General features: G+C 45.2%; 1 long non-coding RNA gene across 6 annotated transcripts in view; it reads left to right on the top strand.

Annotated features, from left to right (window-relative positions):
• Positions 1–2,571: 2,571 nt before the first annotated feature.
• LOC109448708 (uncharacterized) overlaps positions 2,572–13,165 on the top strand; it is a 61,463-nt gene continuing 50,869 nt past the window's right edge. For all 6 annotated transcript variants that reach the window (XR_012489826.1, XR_012489828.1, XR_012489827.1 and 3 more), the window contains exons 1-3: positions 2,572–9,099; positions 10,841–10,964; positions 12,956–13,060. This is a non-coding gene — a long non-coding RNA (uncharacterized LOC109448708). The remainder of the gene's footprint in view (positions 9,100–10,840; positions 10,965–12,955; positions 13,061–13,165) is intronic.

Raw genomic sequence — 13,165 nt, 5'->3', positions numbered from 1 at the left:
GATCAATTTTCAATATAATGCAGTGAAACCATTTCTACTTTTTGCCATTTCCCTTTTATTTTGTCAAAATCACTTTTAAAGAGGTTAATGCTTCTGCATGTGAATTTTTATAAGGAAGGCTTATGTATCGATGGTGACTTCTTTATATCAAATTTAATCCTGTCAATTTTAGCATCTGCCAGAGTGAATTTTCTATGGTGACTTGATTTCTAAGTCCAATTTTCCTGGTTCCCATTTGGTTGATCTGAACTTTGTCAGGACAATTTGATTCTTCTGTCAAGTGTTTGGTCATTAACACATTTTGCATTGTGTCATTTAGCTGTTGTCCGTTTTATTTTGGATTGATTGTTTCAACTCCTAAATAAGATAAAAATATCCAAGCACCTTAAGCATCTATGGAGACCAGGCGTGGGGCCAGGTAAAGGCAGACTGGACCAGATCTGAGTGAAATGCTGTGAGTTAAGTTTTCATCCATAGCAGACGAACAGACGGGCAGATCAGGGGTAGTTATCAATGATAAGAACTTTAGAGAAATGGAGAGATGCAAAGGCCCAAGCTTAAATTCAAAGATATACATGAAACGTGACAATTTTCAAAACCATACCCAAAGCCCGTAAGCTATGCATGTAATTCCCACTGTGGCATCTCGACCCTGGCAGGCCCTTGGTGCATGTTGGAGAGAACTGAGTTAGATCAGTGAGATGCAGCCGAAGAACCATGGGCTCCCGGCCAGGTGATCTGAACCCAGCTCTGTCCCTCCTTGCTCTGTGTACTTGGGCAAGTCCATTTCCCTCCCCCAGTCTCGGTTTTACCAACTGTCAAAAGATGGGTTGGTCTCTAAAAGTTCATAGAAACCTTTGAAAAGCTGAAGAAATCTATGAAATCTACCCTCAGAATTATGTACACAAACCCACATTTTGCAAATAACTTCAGAGTTCATGGACCCTTTAACGTATGCCCAAAGATGATGAGTTCAGAACACGCAGCCCAGGTGATCTGACAGGGCCTGTCCAGGATTGACATGCCAGGACTTAGGTACGTGAAAATGTATATATATGTCAAAAGAATCTGGAACCCTTAGTACGCATGGCTGGTTCATTAGTATTTTCATTAATATTATTAATGGTTAAGAGCATAGGCCTTGGGGTTATGCTGCTTTGCTAATCTCAGTCCCATGCATGATCTTGGGCAAGGCACTTAACCGTTCTGGACCTCAGTTTCTGCATCTGTAATATGGGACTATTAATGGTACCAACGTCATAGGGCTGTTGTAGGAAACAGCTAGACATTCAATTAAGTCACTGCCTCTGACCTCTTAAATGAACAAATGGTCAGATAATTTTCTATTACATAAGTGGTAGCTGTTACAGCCAGTGGGTGTTGGAGACCATATAATTCAGCTCTTTCATCTTAGAAAGAGGGAACCAGAAAAGGGAAGGGCCTCACCTGAGGTCACCCCACACACCCGTGTCAGGGTTGCCATCTGACTCTTTCCTTAGACACCTGGAAAATCTGGCAACTGACATGACATCATTGCCATAGCTTTTCCCATGCAGGAGGGGGCCCGCCCCCTCGGACCAGGTCCCCTGTGATTATTGGCTGTGTTTGTGGGGTTCTCTGACATCAGCTGTTTCTGTGTGTGAGGATAGAGTGAATCAGGGCAGGTGGGACACCAAGAGGGATGATTCTACAAAACCAATTTGCAAAAGCCTCTGACTGTACCTGGAAATTAGTCACCCCGGTTCTAATTGCAAGGCCTCTGTGACTTCAGCTCCCAAGACTGGCCACCTATCACAGAGCAGGCATTTCATCCCCCCAACTGCAATGTCTGGAGGCTGTTTAATGTCCCCACCACTGAAAGAACTGGAGCCGCTAGGGGAAGCCCTTCTGACACAATTACCTTCTTACCTGACTCAAGGCAAACACTAAGGTGGAAGCCCGCTCGAGAAGCTCCTGAATTCTACCAGGTACTGGGGAACACAGGGTGACCCCATAAAGACAGGGGTTAGCTTTGCTGTTGAAGGAACTGTCGATTTTAGAACTGATAGAACGGCGTGTGCTGCTACTGTCTAAAAAGAAGAGTAGCATACAACAGGCGATAAATAATAGCTATTATAATTTTTACCCGTGTACTCTACAGTGAATAACAACAGCTAATCTTCACTAAGCACTTGCATATCGGGCATGGGGCTAAGCACCTTGCATGCACTGGCTCATTTCCTGCTCTGAAGAACCCAAGGGGCAGGTACTATGAATAACTCCATTTTACAGATGGGGAAACCAGGACTTGGAGCAGTTCAACAATTTGCTGAGACCTCATACCTGTGAGTCACGGGCAGGGTTTGGCCTTGGCTGGTCTCACTCCAGGGCCCAGGCCCTTCCCCCCAGGCTGCTTGGATCCCTTTTGCCCTTGACGTAGCTTCTTAAGCAGACTGGTCTCTAGGTAAACCTGATCACACTCAGATCTCCTCCTTTCAGTCACTCGACAGTAGTGTGTGTGTGTGTGTGTGTGTGTGTGTGTGTATGTGTGTGTGTTGACAAGGGCCGATCCACTTGTGTGGGGAAGGATGGACATTTACAGGTGAAGAAACCGAGGCTCAGAGAGTCACATGTTTGTATTTCCAAAGAGGAGCTGGTGACCATCTTCATGTGAATACAGTTTAAATGGCCAATGTCCTAGAGGGAAAGAGGGATGGCAGGTGTGGCTGGAGACAGGAATAAATCAGAGAAAAAGAACAAACAGAGCAACCCACCCCACCCCTGAGTGTCCTGCCATGAAGTCTACTTTTGAGGCTGTCTCTGTTTCCCCAGGATGGTTCTTTTATCAGAGAATGCAGAGAAAATGGGTTTAAAGGGGGCGCAGATTGAGTGAGAGGAAAGGTTGCTTGGAAATGACTCAGGCAGGAAAAGCAGCCCCTATTCAATCCAACACATACACGTACCCACACACCCACCCCAGGAACCCGTTCCTTTCTGTCATGTAGCCCATCTCTCCCCAATGCACATGGATTGACTCCTAGTGACAGTTCCTAAATATCCTGATTGCTACTTAACTCTCCCGCTGTAGCCCATTCCACCTGCTTCTGAGTTCCAGATTGTTGAATCTCTTGGGTCTCTGAGACTGCCCGTTGGGCCCTTCCCAAAGCTCCCTGAAGGGTAATCCCCCGCCTCTACGCACTGGAAGGATGGCACAAACTCTTATCAGACAGGGAAACCACCAGTGCAACCTGGGAAATACAGAATTATGCCAATGAACCTACTGATAACAATAAGCATCTGAAAACGTCAGCACTTTGCAGTCCCCCAAACTCAGATGTAAGCCCTTCCCTCAGGGTGATGCCCAAGGGTACACAGTTTGTTGGCAAGCTATGACTCCTACCTAATGATTCAACGACGGTGCGACTTCTGGGTGTGTGGGAATTCAGAGAGAGTCCCAGCTATGCTTCTGCTGCCTGAGCGGCGGATCTAGGTTCAGATCTCAACTCAGGGCACTGAGTGTCTGTGAGGTGTTAACAAATGACATCACTGTGCTGAGCCATGGTTCTTTCGACTATAAAGTGGGGATAATAAATACCTGTATTACAAGGTTCTATAATTAATGAATTAATATGTCTAAAGCACTCAATACAGTGCCTGGAATACAGGAGATACTTACTACATTATGGCTGTTTTTAAGCCTATGCCTTCATCTGGAAAAAAAAAATTTTTTTTCATAAAGAGAATTTAGTGACTACAAAAGGAACCCAGAGAAATAGAAGGAAAATAATTTACAAAACAGTAGCAAGTACTTCCATGACCCAAGACATTGTTTTGTTTGTGTGGTTAGGGGGTGTTTTTATTCCCTTATGATTTACCTCAGTTGGGCACAACTGGACCAGATAAATGAGCATCCCAAATCCAAAGAAGAAAGCAAAGTGACAACCCTTGAAAATTAGTTATAAGGATTATGTTTGTTGAACCATAAGAGGGAACATGTGACCTGACCTAGGACTGAGTATAAATGACTTGTGACAGCAGCTCAGGGTTAGAGAAACTTGTAAAGGAATTTGAGGCCGTGTTCCAGTTATTAATTGTACCTAACAAAACACTGTGTGACTTAAAACAGTACCTTGTTATCTCTCTTGGTCTGGTGGGTTGACCGGGTTCATCTGGGCAGTTCTCTCTTGGGGGTCTCTCATGTGGTTATAGTCAGATGGTGGCTGGGGCTGGAGTCAACCAAAGACTCAACTGGGCCAGGCATCCAAGATGGCGCCCTCATGGAGCTGGCAGCTGATGCTGGCTGTTAGCTGGGAGCTCAGCTGGGGCTGTGGTCAACTGAAGTGCCAAGACATGTTTGTCTATGTGGCCTGGGCTTCTTACAGCATGGTGGCTGGGATCCAGGAGTGAGCGTTCCAAGAACTCGCATTCCAGGAGATTAAAGAGGAAGCTGTAAAATTTCTTATGACTTAGCTTCAGAAGTCACACACTGTCACTTCTGCTGCATTCTGTTGGTTATACAGGTCTAACCTAGATTTGGTGTGGGACAGGGCTATTCAGTGGCATGAACATTGGGATGTATGGTTCTTTAGGGGCCATCTTTGAAGACTAGATACCAAATGGGCTTTACGAGACCAGATAGCACTCCCATCTGGGGTAGGATCTTTGAAAATTATTTTCATTTCCATGGAAAAAGAAGAAAGATGCTTTATTGCCTGTTTCTCATAAAATCCAGCTGGTTTTCTTGAACTTTCCACGTGTAGCTCCTCACATGCATGTACAGGTAGGTTTATTATCTGCTGGGTCTTATCACTAAAAGATGCAGGAAGGATATTAGGCAAGTCACCTTCTCTGTCCCCAAACGAGCAGGCCTGACCCTGTCCCTGGCCAGAGGTGGGTGCAGTGGCATTCTCAGGCCTTTCTTGTGGGCATCTCGAGGAGTGGCAGAAGTGGAGCTGGGCTCACCTTTGGGTGCACTCAGTATAAAAACTTGCTCTGGGCCACAGAGTGGAGATTTTTGAATGAGAAAACCCATGATCTAGAGAACCGCCTCAAGTTTGGGGTGATGTCTAGAGTGAAGACGTGACTTGGTGAGCTTTACACACTAGTTAGGTAGGGTGGAAGCGACCGGAAGTTTGTTCATCTAAGTCTTATCTGGTGATCCTTACCAAATCTCTCCACTTCCTTTGCTGTAAGGTTTCCCTTTGTTCCTGGCACCTAGTTATTTTAGTGCTCGTATACAGTGAGACTCAGAAAAGTAACATAAATTAGCCTGAGACCAGAACACAGGTCTGTTCTGGGGCCGGGCTGAGAACTCTAGGCCCAGTCTGACCTCTCCCTGAATAAGCAAGCCATGGAAAGGTTTCAACTTGGGTAAATAACCCCACATTTATATATGTACTCAGCAAATAGTTATTAGATTCCTTCTATGAGCCTAGCACTGCTCGAGGCTCTAGAAATATACCAATGAACACAACTCACACAGTCCCCGACCTCTAGGAATTTACAGTTCAGTGAGGATATTCCTGAACATTCCCAATGGTGGCAAGTGGAACCAATCTTTGTTCAGAACAAAGATGGCTGGCAATCATGTGTTTTTTTCCTCCAGGCAGATGAGTTACAATGATTAAAATTTAATTTAAATTAAATTTCCAGGCATTTGCTTTACACATTTCTTCTAAAAAGTGAGACTAATAAGATGATTATGGAATGGATCTAAAATAAAGAATTTCGAATTAGAGAACGAAGCATAATGAATTCCCATGAAAGAGATTAGTTACTGAGTTAATTCTTAATTTTCCAAAAATCGTTTTGTAAACAATAGCTCCCTGGTGTGGAACTGGAGTCTTTGAAAACTCTGCTTCTCCTCAGAATTCTTGATATGACCTCATCTTATTGCATTGTTAAATAATCTCAACCCTTTTGGGTGTAACTGATTTAACAAGTTAACACTCGATACTGTTTAGACAACATGTCCTTTAGAGGAGCAAGACAGAGCAGGACTGGGCAATTACAGCATGGGAATGGGATTTAGGCCCCTGGCGCCTGGTTGCCTGAAGCCGTTCTTGTCCTCCGATTTGGCCAGTGACCGTACAATTCACCCAAACAAATGGATTAAAAAGTTCTCAAAGAAGATATCTGTCTCAAAGAAGAAGTCCTGTTTACTCAGGACTGATGTAATCATGCATAATTTGATTAAAGTCCATTTTTCTAATCATTCAAAGAACACTTATTGAGGGCTTATTAAGTACCAGGCAGGAGAGCTAATGGAGGTCGCTACCCTGGCAGCGCTTAACTTCCAGTGTGGCAGAGACACAGGAAAACAAATGAGTGAAGGTGGGAATTAGTGCTATGAGTCAAGTAAGACTGTGACACATGATAGGGAACGATTGGGGGTTACTTTCAGTTAGGTGCTTATTCCATTGTGGTGGGGACTGGCCTAAAAGTTGGCTGTGTCTGATTGCTATTCAAACCAGCCTCTAGAAGAAGAATGTGCAGGCTAATGAGTGCGGGGTACAGGGTCAGAGGTTCTGAGTTCTCTAACTGGCTTTGCGGCTGGTCACTTTGTGTGGCCTTGGACTTTCAGGACCTCCGTTTCCTTAGTAAGGCTATAGTTAAGAGGCAGGACTTGCTGGAAGATTGCAGAGTTTCTTTTAGTTCTAACATTTAATCATCACGTGACCCATGGTTTTAAGAACACCTGGGCTTGGTAAGGTTGCCCATAGAAATTTAATTTCAGTAGCCACGTCTATCGTCTTATTAATACTTAATGTTTCATTGCTTTAGGATTCCAGAGCTCTTTCCCATATGTTGTTCTTGCCATCCTCACAGAAACTTGGTAGTAATGAAGAAACAGGATTAAAGCAGCTAAGTAACATACCCCATTTCACATTGGCAGTTAAGTGGGGTCCATTGAGCAGGGCCTTAAGGAATGACAGGTGATTACAATTGGGTCAAAACAGCCCTACTCGCATGACAAGATTTTCTTCTTTTTTAAGGCTGAATAATATTCCGTTGTGTGTTTATACATATGTAACCTCACATTTTCTTTATCCATTCATTCGTCGATGGACTCTTAGGTTGTTTCCATATCTTGGCTATTGTGAATAATGCCTCAATGAACCCAAAGAAACTTCTGCCCTTTACTATAATGTGGGTGAACCTAGAGGACATTATGCTAAGTGAAATAAGCCAGACACAGAAAAACAAATATTGCATGATGTCCCTTATAGGTGAAACTTGAAAAAGTTGAACTTTTAAGAGCAGAGAGAACAGTGGTTACCAGGAGCTTGGGGGTTTGGGAAATGAGAAGCTGTTTGTCAAATTGTACCAAGTTTTAGACTTGCAGGATGAATAAGTGCAGGAGATCTAATATACAGCATGGTGACCACAGTTACCGATGCTGTACTGTATGCTGGAAATTTGCTAGAAATTAAGTCTCCATTGTTTTACTATATGTAAATTATACCTTCCTAACCTGACTGCCTCAGAAAAAAGTCATAATATATGTCGGTGTGTGTTTTGATTTTAAAACATTTAGAGTGTAAGCTTTCTGTCAGAAAAACACCCCCTACTTATGCCGTGTCTATTTTTTGCTGCTGTCAAGAGGGGTCCAAATTAATAATAGCCCCATCAAGAAGAATTTCTGTTTTAACCAGGTCAGCTTGCCCATGTTGGGGAATCGTGAAAAATAATAGTATAGAAATAATCAACGAGTAACCTTTCATGGCTTCCGTCCCTAAGATGCACTTCCTGTCTTCCTTTTTGTAAACTTTTAAATTGCTACCTCTATAATCCATGATGCTTTCAGCATCATCACTCATTTTGACCACACATAGATTGCAAACTGAGGTCAGAGAAGTGAGTGGAAACCAAAGCACAGCAGGTCACAGAGGAAGCAGGTTTTTCCTTCTGAATACAAGTTATTTGAGGGCCGGTAGTAGGAACAAATTTCCTTACGGCACCAAGCACAGTTTTTTGAGGACAGGAACACCCACTAAGCCTCTATGCAAATGTGGATATTGACCCTCTGGGACACATGCTGACAAATTCCTTCCCATATCCCAACATGGAGGACCAAGCCTTGGACAAATATGAAACACTGCCCAGTCCAGAGTGAGGCAGAGGACTGAGTCAGAGGTTTGTTTCATGTTAGTCAAAGGGATGCACCGATGTACCCATCTTCTCCTTCTCTCTTTCCTGTCATACCTTCCTCCTGAGTCACAAGCCCAGACAAGACCCCAGGGTTCTTCCTAACATAGTTTTTCAGGCAGTCACTGTCAGTCCACTGGAGGTGGCGTGTGTATGCAGGTCCTTTTGACCGCAAGACACAGAAGTTGCCATCTAAACTGGCTTAAATAATTACGTGAAAAGAAAAGAAATGGGTTGGTTCCTGTGACTTAAAAATCAAACCAGCTCCAAGAGCAGGTTGACAGTACCTCAAAGATGTCACCATCTCTTGTCTCTGCTTCCCTCCCTTCCTCCTCCATTCCTAAGCTCGTGCAGTTTCAGCGTGGTGACCAGCAGCTCTGCATCTCACATTCCTCCTCCCCCAGGTTTGATTGAGATAGCAAAGGGAACATCTTATTTCCCAATGCTTTGCACAAAGGCCCTGAGCCTGATGGTTACTGTGACAGGGTAGATTTCCACTGTTGGGCCAGCTTGAGACACCTGGACCCAGGATGAAGCACATGGACGGGGGACATTGGGAAGGGTCAGGAAACTCCCCAAATAGGAATGTAGAATGTTGTTACTGGAAGGGGAATGTTCACTTGAGTGAGACGAAACCAGTGTTTGTTACCTCATCTAAAGTCTGCTTACTCAGAGCAATTTAGCTCCCAGGTATGCGGAAGTGGAGAGAAGGGAGCTGCATTTGGTTTCTTGTAACATCCAGCCAGGTAAACTGAGTCCAGGGATTCAGCATGCATCTGAGAGGCCATCCCACCCCAGTGAATTTGTTCCTTGGTACTCCTTGCTCTCTGTCTCTTTTTGCCTCATCTTCCACTCAGGACCTGGCCTGTCTCCTCCACTGTATCCCAGGCCATAGTCATCTTCATGGCCCAGTTGACCTTTTTCAGCAGAGACAAGATGGTAGCTTCTCAAAAGGAACTCCTTCTAAAAAAGGTAAGTGGTTGGGCAGCTGGATGGCTCAAGTTGGTTGGAGTGTGAGCTCTGAACAACAGGGTTGCCAGTTCAATTCCCACATGGGCCAGTGAGCTGCGCCCTCCACAACTAGACTGAAGACAACAAGCTCCCACTGAGCTGCTAGAGGGGTGGCCAGATGGCTTAGTTGGTTAGAGCCTGAGCCCCCACAAGGTTGCCGGGTTCAATTCCTGCATGGGATGGAGGGCTGTGCCCCTTGCCACCAAAGATTGAAAATGGCAACTGAACTTGGAGCTGAGCTGCGCCCTCCACAACTAGATTGAAGGACAACGACTTGGAGCGGATGGGCCCTGGAGAAGCACACTGTTCCCCAATATTCCCCAATTAAATTTTAAAAAAAGGTAAGTGACAATTAAAAAGAGGAAATAAATGAATCAAAACAAAATACAGTACTTGAAATACTTTAACAGGACATATGTTACAGAGCATGTAGTTTAATTCAAATTAGGTAAAGCCAAGTCATAGATTAGATCCCAGAGTAGTAACTAGTTCACCCTAATTATCCTATAGATGGGGGCACGGGGGCCTGGATGTGAGCAACTTCCTGAAAGTTAACCTCGTCAATGTCATGTCAGTGTCAGAGCTGGCCCGGCACCAACATCTTTCCCTGGTCCAGCTGTTTCCAGATGTCATGCTCCAATCTCCTAAAATGTTGAAATAGCTCTTTTTTTTTTTTTTTTTTTAAATTAAAGCAATTTGTATGAACAGATAATGAGTTCTCATGGATCCCAAATCAAAAATTAGACAGGGAATGGTATAAAAAGCCTTCCTCTCTCCCCTGGCCACATTTCCCCTGGCCAGAGGGAACAATTTTAGTTTCTTGTGTATTCTCCCAGGAATATTTTGTGCATATACAAACAATTTAATGACCTCCTCTCCACTTTACAAATTAGAGCATACTATATACTCTGCCTTACATTTTGCTTTTTTCACTCGCGTGCTTAGCTTGGAAAACTTTCCGTATGATTAAATAAAAGCATCCTCATTCATCTTTACAGCAATTTTGATGATTCCCAACATTTTGCTATTACAAACACCACTGCAACAAATCACTTGATACATATGTCATTTCATATGTTTGTGATTATTTATGTAAGATAAATTCCAAAAAAATGAAAGAGCAGGATCCTAAGGGTATGTGCATTTGTTGCTTTGATAGATGCTGCTGAATTGCCCTCCACAATAATTGTTTCCTGATCCCCATTAAGACTGCTCCAGAGGCGCTGAGCTAGAGACAGAAAAAAACCATTTCAGTTCCCCTAATGGGTTGGTGCTAAAAACCCAAATGTCAGTCAAATTCCCAAGGACATGAGCCGGGCCTCAGTTAAGAGGAAACCATCTCCTCCTTTTCATCACACGCAATAAACAACTCATTGTCTGCTATAGGTTTAGAAAATCCCATTTGGATTTGGGCTCTAGCCCAGTTGCATCACATGGATTCAGCAGTAAGAAGTGCCCTGCTCAGAGGACCAGGTCACGGGAGCTGTGCTTTTGATTCTACCCCTTGTGTCCGTGACTTTGGACTAGCCTTGGAGCGAGACTTCAAGACTTCTGGACGGGTAGCTGGATCCGAAGCACAGAGTCAGCTTCCTGCAGTTCTGACTCTGACCTCAGCCATGGGTCATGGTTCCCTTTTCAGACGCCAGCTAGGTCCCCACCTTGGACTTTGGTGCTGATATGAGTCTTGTGTCTTTGTATTTAGGTCCCAGCTTCTCTCAGATGGAGACCTGGTTTAGCTCCCACCTGTCTCTCCTTGAGGCCATTCGTGGTCCTGTTACCTGCTCTTAGATCTCGCAGAAAATCCTCTGGCCAAAGTGAGCTACCAGGTATGCAGTTCCATGTCCCCAAGACCTGCGGTGTGCTGGACCTTATCTTGAGGGACTTTTATCTGGCTGCCCTCTCCCTGGCTAGCACCCACCACTGCATTTCCTTAAGTGTCCTGCCACCACCTTCAGCTGCCCCCCGCCTGGAAGCATGTCTAGTTTCTACCTTCTTCCACTGTGGCCTATGCCATGGCCAGAGCAAGGCTGGACGAAGGTTGTGGCTTCCAACCAACTTTAGCAGACGAACTTACTTTACACATGAACTTTTAAGTGGAACCCCTCTATAGAAAAAGAAAATCCAGCTTACTTAAGCTAATTCAATCTTCCTTAAGAGAAGCATATCATTATTTGCTGAATCTAGGAAGCACCAAAGAACCCTAGAATTCCTCAAAAGTTGGTTCCAAATTCTGGACTGTGTGGTCTAGCCTATCCCCTTCTATTCTCTATGCAGCCCAGAACATGAAGTGGCTTGGTAAGGTCACACAGTGAGGCTGGCAGAGCACAGTCTCCAGAATGTGTGGCCCCCACATAGAAAGTGAATTGTACCCTTGAGAGTGTACAGATCTTCACTGCCAGGTGTCACTCCTGTATCCTCAATGTGTAGTTCAAGGTCTGGCACATTGTAGGTGCTTGGTCAAGAGTGGTGAGCGAATGAACAAGTCTTATTGGAGGAGCTTTTTTTGTACCAGGCTCCCTGCCCTTCTTAGCTCTGGGAAGAGCTGAGAATGAGGCTGACCAATGTGGTTCCTTCTTTTACAGAGCATAGAGATACACAAGGACTCGGACCCGATACAATGATTACAGGATGTTAATGAAATAATCACAACTCTATGGCCCTTTATGGGCAAGAGGGCAGGAGCCAGGCAGGCCTCAGAGCTGCCCACGGGAGTGAGGTGTTGGCTCAACCTGCAGGCCCACCTTTTCCCTCCTAATTTGTTGTCTTGCTTAAGGGTGTGGCTAAGGCCTGTCTGAGGGACAGGCAGTGACCTCAGTTGCTCAGCTGCAGGACTCCTGCCAGGCTCTGTCATATCTATAGTGAAGCTGTCTCTTCCTGGGGCCCTGGGCTAGGCAGGGACGGGCAGGCAGTGAGTCTCCACCCATCAGCTGTCTACTTTGTTCCCTAAGCCCTCCCACACTGTCAGCCTCTGCCCAAGATGTTCTTTCTACCTGGCATGGCCACTTCTGCCTTTCATTGCCTGTTAAAATCCTTTCCACCCTTCAAGGTGAAGTTTAAATACCACCTCCTTCAGGGAGCCTGTCCTGATTCCCACCCCAGTTGATATCTCCCTTTTCTAGCCTCACATAGCGCTCCGTCTCTCCCTCCCTTGCTGCCATCGCAGAAGCAAATTATGGGTCCTTTGGGTGTGTTGGATCATTCATCCCTTCATTCCATAACAATTTATTGAGAACCTACTATGGGCTAGGGGTTGTAGGCAAGGTCTCTGCTTTCATCAAGTTTGCTTTCTGATAGAAGAATCAGAAAGACAAAGCAAATAAACAAAATGAAATGTTTTCAGGTGGGTAAAGACTACTAGGAAAAAAAGAAAACGCACGCTAGAGATTTTTGGGGTGGAGTGTGTGTATATCAGGTCAGACAGGTCAACCAGGGACAGCCACTGGGGAGGTGAAATTTGAGCTGCAGTATGAATGACAAGAAGCAGCCAGCTACGGAAAGAGCTGGAGGAAGGGCATTCCAGGTCGAGGGGAAGGGCAAGTGCCAAGACCCTGAGGCAAGGAAAAGCTTGGTGTGTTTGAGAAATAGGCAAAGTGCCAGTGTTGTTGAAACGAGTGTGTGTGCGTGGGAGGGGGTGAGAAGAGAAGGGTCAGAAGGTGGCAGGACCCAGGTCAATCCAGCCTCATGGGCCATGGTGAGCGTCATGGGGTTCCCTAGATGTAGGAAGCGGCTGGACAGGGCTCAGCAGGGGAGCGGAGAGAACTGACTGTTGTCCATTCATTCATTCATTTAGCGATGACTCGTGCCTCCTTTGTGACAGATGCAGAACTAGGAGCTGGGAACCCAAGGACTGGAGACGTGCCCGCCGCCCAAACGTGTATGTGGAGCGGAGGGGCCTGCCCGGAATAGTCATTCCACGTGCGAGGTCTGCTTTTCCTCTTTGCTGATTCAGATATTGATCTGCCAGGTTCCTCTCGCCCCTTGTCATTGAGAGTGGCCTCTGTGAGCCCCTGCTGCATTACTGGGAGCA

The sequence above is a fragment of the Rhinolophus sinicus genome, linkage group LG10 (assembly GCF_036562045.2).
Source record: "Rhinolophus sinicus isolate RSC01 linkage group LG10, ASM3656204v1, whole genome shotgun sequence".
Taxonomy (NCBI): domain Eukaryota; kingdom Metazoa; phylum Chordata; class Mammalia; order Chiroptera; family Rhinolophidae; genus Rhinolophus; species Rhinolophus sinicus.
The sequence above is the reverse complement of the archived record's forward strand: the minus strand, read 5'-3'. Positions and strand labels throughout refer to the sequence as shown.